Source organism: Haemaphysalis longicornis, unplaced genomic scaffold (genome assembly GCF_048455015.1).
Source record: "Haemaphysalis longicornis isolate Haplotype H1 unplaced genomic scaffold, Haemaphysalis longicornis Haplotype H1 scaffold_8, whole genome shotgun sequence".
Classification (NCBI taxonomy): Eukaryota; Metazoa; Arthropoda; class Arachnida; order Ixodida; family Ixodidae; genus Haemaphysalis; species Haemaphysalis longicornis.
This window is the reverse complement of record NW_027526445.1, coordinates 78,907,542-78,915,332: the sequence shown is the minus strand read 5'-3', so window position 1 is coordinate 78,915,332 and position 7,791 is coordinate 78,907,542.

The window sequence follows — 7,791 nt, the reverse complement described above, 5'->3', positions numbered from 1 at the left end:
GCAGGTTATAGGGTTATCTAATTTAACAGTGTTAGAATTGTGAATCCAAATACCACGATTCAGTTCCCTGCGCCTTTGACGGGTTACTGGAGTTTTGTTAAGAACAAATTATAGAAACAGACTGCACAGGCCAGCTTATCAGCAGTACCTACTTCCGAGGTATAAAGGTATTACATTATTCCACTCCTTTTGACTTGAGCACGTCACACCACGTAATAGACAATGTTTCGGACCTCTCGGCTGAGGCTTTTCACCTTGACTGTTTGTTGGAAAGATTTCAGAACAACCATTTCATCCTGGGGTTCATAAAAGCACTCCAGCGAATGCTTTAAAACTTCTATTTCGGCGTGTTTTTTCCGTTTTGTATGCTTTGGTGCGTTTTTCCCCAGCAGTAACCACCGAAAGATTTCTAGTACTGACAATAAAAGAAACTTTCACTTTACTCTGTAGTTGTGGATTTACTAGAAATAAACTCAACTCACCAAAGAAGTTCGAACAAATTGTCAACTACAAATAATCCCTCCGAGGTCGCTGGGCTGGGGTCGTTTTTTCTACGTGGTGGTATGGTACATCCTCTATTTGGAATATTAAGTAATCATAGAGTCAAAACATCTACATTAGGGAGAACAACACACACAATGTACGTTTAGATACAATGATGTTTTCGAATTTCGAACCTCGAATTTCAAAACAAACTGAGGAAGCATTGCTATGACAGGAATGTAAATATAACGGGCAGCGTTTGCTATGCACTTCCGAAAATTCATCTGATTGAGATTTTCTAGAGCAAAAATATAAAAACCTTATGTATTCTTTTTTGCTATTGCCCATTCCCACCGCGTGGTTGATTTTGCCAACATTGCCAGTTAATTATAATCCAAACCGATTGCTAAGCACATGGAGTCCATCCTAATAGTCAAGTTTTGCCGTGCGAGACGAGCCTATATGCGAATGGTCACTTCCTGTATGAAATTCAATTCGTGAGCGTTGGCTGTCGATAAACAAGGCTTCTTTTCTGCTTTTCTACCCTCAAATTTTTGTACCGCAGTTTTCGAACAATACATTAGCAAGCTCCACAACTTTGGCTACACATAACGGCCATTGCAAGAATCATTGGCCCATCTTTCATGGTAAACGGTCCGCTCCAAACAGTTCTGACTCGAAGCTCTCATCGAAAAAAGTGGTGCACATGATGCACAATACTGCTTTGGTTCAGATATGATAACGAATCTCAATAAGGTTGTTTTATGATAGAACATTTGAAAACACAACTTCTTTATTCTACTTAAAGACACGGCGATTTATTTAACCAAACAACGCTACTTTATGCTCATCCCGGAGTAGCCGAGGTGATGTTGTGGTGTTTGAACACATTCCAAAGCTTCATGAGTGGCCCAGCCATCCGCCGCCTTCGGCCTGTTTGGGCCCATGCCTTTTGCACACGTTAGCTACAAATAATATTGGATTACGATAAGAAAACAAAACTAGGTGACTGTGTGGGCGCGGACTACGTTATTAAATATTTTATCTGCGGGGTACAACAAGCCCCTAAATTGTCAGTGGCTATGCCATTGATTCCAAAAAAATATTTCTGCTGCTCTGCAATTGCTACGTTAGGGTAATGAAATTTTGTGGGTTGTTTAGTGTTAATAAAACCAATTTTTGCACCCTTATTGAAATTATATGTTCTGCCAAACAACAATTTTTGTTATTCCAAAGTGTTTTTTTGTAAATAAAAAAGGGGCTTTATGGTGCTTTTAATAAATAAATAAGATTGCGGTACTTTTATTGCGCAGTTTGAAGCCACAATTTTTTAACTTTCCGTTATGTGAAATGGTAGGCATTTGTGAGCAAGTTTAACATACGCAAGTTTTCTTATTTACCTGCTATAATTTGGATGTGGGGATTCTCTAAGGCGTTATTTTGTTATCATAGCATTACGAGTGATGCAATGTGAGAATCAATCAGGGTAAGTGAAGGAAAATTATTTTTCAAGTTTTCTGTATGAACCTACATTAGCCCGCTAGGTGGTTGATTTAGATAACGGAGTTTTTGTGCTTACACCGACATGTAATTCATGGTTACCGTATCGAACTCTGTAGCCAGGTTAATGTTATGCACCACCTGGAAGAGTGTTAGGATGCAACATCTTATACGAGTGCCAGGGAACTGGTTTTGAAGACTCCTTGGTATGGCGCGCTGCCTCAGTGTCAGGGATATTTACCTTCCTGCCTAAAGAAACCCGCGTTCACCGAGGTTACCCGCTGCTCATGCGTTCGGCTTCGTGCTCATTGCAGTAATTTAGTTATCATTATATATAGGCTCCGAAACCTTCCTATACACAAATTTGCCCCAAACACAGTCGAAATAGTGTCTACTGCTGAGAGAGTGTATCGCCATCAAGATGGTCTTGGTGCAACAGCACACGACCGTAACGTAGGTAATGTACCAAGGCAAAAGGTAATGTTAGCTGTGAAGCGATATTTACGCTCTTCAATTTAACCTTCCTGCTATATTTTCGCATTGTTGATACCATGGCCCAACGGTTGCAAGATTTATTTTTCATGTTCTACAAGATGGTTTTTCAAGTGAAAATTAATCTATCTCGCAATTAGGTATCCTATACCTCATGAAGAGTTCTAAAATCGTCCTACCGAAGCAAGATGCGCACTTGACTTGTGGTCCGATCCTACCTTGACTATGCGCTTGCCGCCGCAGTGGCTAATGTAACCCTTTGTACCAAGTGTTTTCTTTTCACAAAGATATTTCAAACGAAAGGGCGCATTTTGCCGCGTACAGAGAATTAAAACATGACGGGGCTCCTGAAGGAACGCTCATCAAGCTCCGCCGGACACTGAGTGTGGTTGTAAGCTCTCCGAAGAGCAGCGGCCGTTTGGAGAACGGTTGGCAATAGTAGCAACGGTTCCTAAGAAGAACTAGCCGCAGCGGCGGCGCCCATTGACCTAATACTGTTCCACATTTGGTGCTGGCTGTCAGACTCTTGGAACTAAAAAAGGCACCAACCTTACTAGCCCACCAACGTACCGACAACGAAATTCAAGGACAGCTAGTGGCTGGATCACGAATTCGATGGAAAGATGTGTGCGCACACAGACAGACAAACGAATTTATTTATTTATTTATTTCATATACCGTTATGGCCAAGTGGGCATTATTGAGGGGAGTGGTACAAAACAAATACATCCATAAAAATAGAAAAACGCACGGAAACATTGGCGAGGAATTGCAAAAGAAAGTTGGCACATTTAAAACGTTCAGGGCATATGATTCGCAAGTATAAGACGTAACACTTTGGTACAAACAAAAATTGACTTCATTAAACAATCTTAACAAAATGCACAATATTTCGAACAAAAGAGAAAGCAAAAAATTTGAAACTTAGCAAGGCATGTAGACGTTAGTCAGTTGTTTCTTAAACTGTTCAACCTTGGTCGCAAGCATGAAGGAAGACGGCGGTTGGTTCCACTTTGCTGATGTTTAAGAATGAATGAATTGAAGTAGGAAGCAGTACGACATTGATTAACGCCAAGTTTTCGCAAATGATCTATGCGGGATGAGATACAACTTGGTGGCATGAATAATGCGTTTTTAAGTGAAGTATTAATCTCATATGTTTTAACGAAAAGGCATATACGCCAAATCTTTCTGCGCAATGAACGGGGCGGAAGTGATAAGGACTTTTTTATGAGCGTTATGCTGCAAGACCGGTCGTAGGTTGAAAGAATGAAACGGGCTGACCGGTTTTGCACTGCTTCAAGGGTGTCGATCAGGGATTGAGAAAAAGGGTGCCAAACTGAAGCAGCGTATTGGAGTTTAGTACGTATTAGTGACGTATACAAAAAAAGTTTAATGAATGCAGAAGTTTTGGAACATTTTCTTTTGATATACCCAAGCAAGCGGTTAGGGTTAGCCGTGATAGAAGTGACGTGCATATTCTATGACAAGTTTGATGTGAGAATGACGCCAAGGTGTTATACGACGTTACCGATGGTAAAATTTTTAATACTATATGAAGAACGGCAGGATGATTCACGGCGAGAAAAGGGCATTACTTTACAGTTACTCAAATTTAGGGTCATTTGCCACTGCGAGCACTTGTTAGACATGGCGTTAAGTTCTTTCTGCAGCAACGGAACATCGTTAGGGCCTTTTATTTCAGGGTATAGTACACAATCATCCGCAAATAGTGTTATGGGAGATGCTAGATTTGTAGGCAGATTATTAATGAAGATAATATTGAAGATAATAAAGAGCAAAGGGCCACGCACAGAGCCTTGGGGAACACCGGAGGTAACACGAACTGTTGATCAGTTATGGCCGTTAACATGCACATATTGGAAACGATTAGTAAAAACACACTAAACCCATATTAATACATTAGACTCAATATTAAGAGAACTGAATTTATACACAAGCAATTGGTGAGACACTTTGTCGAATGCTTTGCAAAAATCTAAAAATATACAATCAATTTCAGAAGCCCAATCAAGCACACAATGAATGTCATTTGTAAATGTTACGAGTCGAGTTTCGCAGGAAAGGCCTTTTAGAAAACCATGTTGAACAGGAGTGAAAAAACAGACTGATTCAAGAAAGTTTGCTAAGTGTGAAAATATGACATCTTCCAATATCTTACAACAGATGCTCTGTAATAAAATTGGGCGGTAATTGCCTAATGAATGATGGTCACCGGATTTGTGGAGTGTAATCACCTTACCGATCCTCCAGTCGTCAGGAAGATTTCCGTGTTCCAATGATTGGTTAAATATTTTAGTTAATATAATAGCTGAATGGGCCTTCGTGTTTTTAAGAATTTTCGCATTATTATTGTCCGGACCACTCGAAGAGGATAATTTTAGGTCATCAATATTACGTACTATGCCATCAAAGTCAAAACTAATAGGATCCATTGGAGATCTTGCACCACTGCCGTACTTGGGGAATGATCGGTTAGAAACGCTGGAAAAGGCCTTCGTAATTACATCGTTCAGCGCTTCAGCACAAGGATTTTCAGCGATTGGGTTAGATCGAGTATCAAAAAGAGATACACTTGAGCGGTCCGTCTCGTTCACACTGTTCCAAAATGTTTTGGGATCGTTTGATAAAAGCCACGGTAACGCGACATTCATGAATTTTTTTCTGCGCATCTTTTAAGCCATTTTTGTACGACTCACTGGCCGTCCGTAGGGCTAACCAGTGCTCGGATCTTCCAGAAAACTTGGCTGTTTTAAATAGTCGTCTTTTCTTTTGGGCAAGCCGTTTTAAAGCGCGAGTATACCAAGGAAACTGGCGGTAGTCGTAATAAATTTGCGTGGAACATGGGATTCAATTAGTCTGTGAAGGACATTTCGATACATGCACCAATTATCATTAACCTACCGTTTATCGAAGTTAACAAGAAAAGTAACCAGAAACAGTTCTAAGCCGTCCTTAATGGCGCGAAAATTTGCTTTCGCATAATTATAGATAACCATAGTCTTATTAGGGAACTTACGGCATGGTAAGTTCAGTGAAATATTAAGTAGGCTGTGATCGCTGATACCCGGAAGATAAGTTACTTCTGAAACAAAATCTGGTGCGGTAGTTAGAAGCAAGTCTAAAATATTGGACGAAGAAGATGTTACACTTGTTGGCTTGTAATAACTTGCGTTAAAAAATCGAGCAAAGTTCTGGGAAATTAGTCCATTGACAGGATTTGTCGCTAGTGATGGAGGGGCCGGACCAAATATTATCAGGGAAGTTTAATTCTCCGAAAAGAAAGCTGGGGTTAAGGGGGAATTTGGCATGAATGGCGCTTAAAGTGTCCTGGAGGTCAGTACAAAATCCCACTTGTGTGGAACGTGCGCGATAGCAAACACAGAAGATAAGCTTCCTGAATTTAACTGTTATTTCAACGCAAATCAACTCTAGAGTACTCACAATATTAACTTGAAAACAAGGTAGCCCATCTGCTACAGCAATCAAAACGCCACCACCGCGCCTTGATGACCGGTCATGGTTGAATATGCGGTAGGTGTTTTGTGAAGAAAAGATTTCATGATTATGCACAGAGTCGTTGAGCCATGTTTCAGTTAGAACTATTATATAAGCTGCCGTAGTATCGGCGGCGCTACACATGGAATCACTTTTGCGGACGAGACTGCGTATATTAGTAAAAAGAATTGATATATTATCGCATGCCTGAGCGAAGCAGTGACCACGCCCGGATACCTATGGCGACGATGAAAGGCCAGCGTCATGTGGGCCAGTAACAGTTTTTGATTGGAATTGATGCGACGAAGAGTTAGTTACGGGTTTTGACTTTGTTTGTTCATAAGTAGCATCAGTCACCGGACAATACATGTAACATTTCTTTTGAGGATGAGTTTATTGTAACGAAGGCTGAACTGTTCGTCCGGCGCGGTTAGTTTTGCGAATACGACCAGTTTCCTACGTGCATGCCTGGTAGATAATAAAAAATCTTCACTGACGAATATGTCTGATTTCTTAAGTTCCGATACGGCATGCACAACCTTTTCTTTAGTTTTGAAATAGGAAAGCTTCACAAATATAGGCCTTGTTTTTCCCACGTTTGCTGCGCCTATCCTATGAGTACGTGCAATATCCACGCCCAAAATGGCTAACGCCATTTTCCCGAGAAAAACGTTCGAAACCTTTTCTTCTGATTGTTCCCATTTCTCGTTTGGTGAGTCAGCAAAGTTAAAAAAAGAAGAATATCACTGCGAGTTCTATCCTCAAGATCGCTCAAGTGGGCTCGGATGGTTCCGTTTTCTTTTATTATACTTCCAGTTTTGTCATTTTCTAAGGCCACGTAATCACGAAGTGATTCCAGAAATTCGACCTCAGTTTCAACACTGACAAGGCGTTCAGATATGCTAAAACCTTTTTCATTTAGTTTTTTTCCAGGGTAACGCTGAGGCTTTCAATCGAATTCAGGATGCGGAGTTGACCTTCTTCAATTTTCGGAGAGCGTTCGTTTAAGTCCCAAAGTATTGCCATTACAGCCTCGCTATCGTAATTTCCTGGTATCTCCTCCCTGTCTGCGGTTTGGGTCTGCGAGTTGTTGCATGTTGTAGGAGGCACTGGATTTAGTTCAACGTCTTCTGACAACAGCACTTTAAAAACGCTCATACACTCATGGACAGTTTTCAAGAGCAGTTGTGGGCATGGGAACACAACAAGAAAGAAGCCATCTGAGCTTTTTGAATGTGCGTAACTCAACTCAAATACGCAGAAGTCGAACAAGTTCGTCAGCTTCATTCTGGCGATGTTCCCGTGCCCACTAAGCCCCTGTGGACGATGTTCAGCCATTATAAAGCGCAGTTGCGTTGACGTCGATGACGATGCGGGGCGTCGTTGAATCAGAAACACCAGGACATGCGGCAGTGTGGCTTCCGAAGGGGCGATGGGGCGTGTGAGGTTCCTGGCTTGAACGACCTCGTGTTTGCACAAGATAGGATACCGCAGGAACGAAGATAAGGAACCCCGTTGGCGCATGCGCTGAACAAGGCGAAGAACTGAAATACGAAGAAGTCGAAGAAGTTTGTCAGCTTCATTCTGGCGATGTTCCCATGCCCACACACAAAACAACACTTCCACGCTAGGTAGCCCTAAAGATTGTCGTCGTTATGAAAATCCACGATACAGCCCGGCTGCGCTTTTATTACCTTTAGGATTGTAAAGAATGAATGTGAAAAATATAAAATAATAATTAAGTCAGTGGGAGCTGCTATAGACGGTATTCATTCAAAAGTTTAGCAGGCGATTTTC